The following is a 2,571-nucleotide window of genomic DNA, read 5'->3' as shown; positions in this document are numbered from 1 at the left end:
CAGTAGCCACTAACAGGCAGAAAGGCTGGGGAAGGACTTCATGGGATTCCAGGCTGAGAAAGGGCGTGAAGGAGATAATGAATTCTCCTCTGCAGGCATCTAGACAAAGGTCGCTTGCAGTTCAGGGCACACACACAATGGGACTCATTACAAGTTTGCCGGTCCGGGAACTACAGTACCGGTCATCTTGCTGTTACCGTAGTTCCCGGACCAGCAAACTTCCAGTTGTGCTCACGGGTGTCTTTCTGCCCACCAGGTCAGACCTGGCAGGCGGAGCGGCACCCGCAAGCACATCATGTCGGATGCACCGGCACCATTCTGAATGGTGCTGGTGCATCCGACCACCCCATTCCCATTGCGCCCTATCGGGCTCAATGGGAATGGGGAGCAATGGATTCCGGCTCCTGGCAATAATGACATACAGGGTCCGCCAAGGTTGTAATGGCCCTGTATGTCCTCATTGCCAGAGTCTGGAAAAAAATGCAAGTTCGGCGGCAGCCTGGCAGTTTTACCAGCAAGGCTACTGCCAAACTTGTAATGAGGCCCAATATGTATTGGGTGAGTTCCCAATTTATTGAGGAGAGTGTACTTGTGTGAATGCACACAGAATAATTGTATTGTGGACAGCTGCAGGCTGGCGATACTTTACACTTAAAAATGGAGAGAGCAATTATCCATGTGTTATGAATTATACTAATTCATCGACCGAATAGCAAGTTTCAGTTTTAGTGGGAGAGTTAAGCTGCCAAGATAGCAGATGGGCCTCAAGGTTAGAAATCGCAGTGTCCTGTCCAAATATAGCCAAAGGTTATTTGAAGTTGAATGTGAATAAGCACATTTATCGTGGGGAAGCAACCCCAGAAGAATTGTATTTCTGAAGATGTAATTTTCATTTTTGAGTCAGAAATGCAAACTGCTATGAGAGAACACTGTTGTTTATTTGCTGTGTTTTGATATTCTGCATAATTCTAACCTTCTATAAAGAACAGAAGTCAGAAAATTGAATTCATCTCAGTGTACTTATTATGTCTTCTGTAGTAACTGAGATATCTGTAAAGAGAAAATGATGTATGTATTCACTGCAGGCAGACAATTCATATTGCCATGCAGGGTAAAATACAAAGCAAAGTTGGTCACTGTAAATTGTGTTCTTCTAAGAGGCTCTGAATGAGCGTTAATATTTGGTTTACTTGGTAAATGTGTTCTGAGATACCCCCAAAAGGGCATAACGTGTTATTGTCAACAAAATACTGCGGGAGGATGGAAATGATGACCTAGAGCCTACGAAGTCCAGACTTGACTTACCGTTAGTGACCCTGGTATAAAAATAATCACCAGGCCATTAACTATATTTTCTCGACTCACCACTATACTACAGATATACCACCAAAAATACCACCAAAACATACCGCCCAAAAATATGTCTAAAGGAGAAAGGCAGGCACTTTTACATTTAATGTAAGTAAAATATATCACCGTGGGCAGTATCAGGGAAAGGGCTTAAATAGCACTGCAGCCAGTAGGCTGATTCTTGGGGTGGTGCAGGTGTCTCAGAAGAGTCTGGCAGTCTCAGGCACTCTTAATCTCTGGCTGACTCTGGGGGCGTGCGGCAGTCGCTGACAGGCAGAAAGGCTGGTCAAGGAATTTGTGCACTTCCAGGCTGAGATGGGGAGTGAACGAGATAAAGAATTATCCTGTCCAGGCAGCTATATGAAGGGCGATTGCAGTTCCGGGCACATACACAATATTTCTGAGTGAGTTCCAAGTTAATTGGGGGGAGTGTACTTCTGTGAATGCACATAGCATGTGCACATAGTATAATTGTACTGTGGGCAGCTGCAGGATGGCTATACTTTACACTTACAAATGGAGACATCAATTTTCCATGTGTTTTATTTATAGTCCGAATAGCAAGTTTCAGTTTTAGTGGGAGAGTTAAGTTGCCAAAATAGCAAAAAGTTCTCAAGATTAGAAATCGTAGTGTCCTGATAGTTGGGGGGGGGTGCTGTTGCGTGCACACGAAATGGCCGTCTAGCTCTCGAGCTCCTCTCCGGCTATCAACCTGAGTAACCAAACAGCCTATCTAGGAGCTGCCTAGAGAACCCACACTGGTCCATATTGACTCAAGAATTATGGAGGACCTCCCAGAGCAACTTTGAAGTAAATGCGATGTGTTTGGCTGAGATATCTGTGTGTCAGGTTTTGGCATTCGAGGTGGGGAGCGGAGGCCGCAGGAAAGCACCTCAGTGAAACTACTTTAGCCAGCAGGCGGGGGAATGCCTCTGGGCAGTGTGGCCGGTGGAGTCTGAAGAGCCGCCCAACAGCCAGCAAAGAAAACACCCTTCCCTCCACATAACAACCTTAAAAATGTTATGACGGTCCCTCGTAGGTGGTGGCTGGACTGCACGACTGTGTCGCTGCCCTGCGGGACTACAACAACTCTGCCCGACTGGGATGAGTGGACCTGCGTCCACCGTATAAACAGCCTGCGCACAGCATCCTGGGCTGCACGAACATGTTCGGAGAGCGGCTGACCACCGAGCCGTGACTCGAGAAAATACACCCGCGCCG

Source organism: Ambystoma mexicanum, chromosome 13 (genome assembly GCF_040938575.1).
Source record: "Ambystoma mexicanum isolate Mex_15411 chromosome 13, UKY_AmexF1_1, whole genome shotgun sequence".
Taxonomy (NCBI): Eukaryota; Metazoa; Chordata; class Amphibia; order Caudata; family Ambystomatidae; genus Ambystoma; species Ambystoma mexicanum.
The sequence above is the reverse complement of the archived record's forward strand: the minus strand, read 5'-3'. Positions refer to the sequence as shown.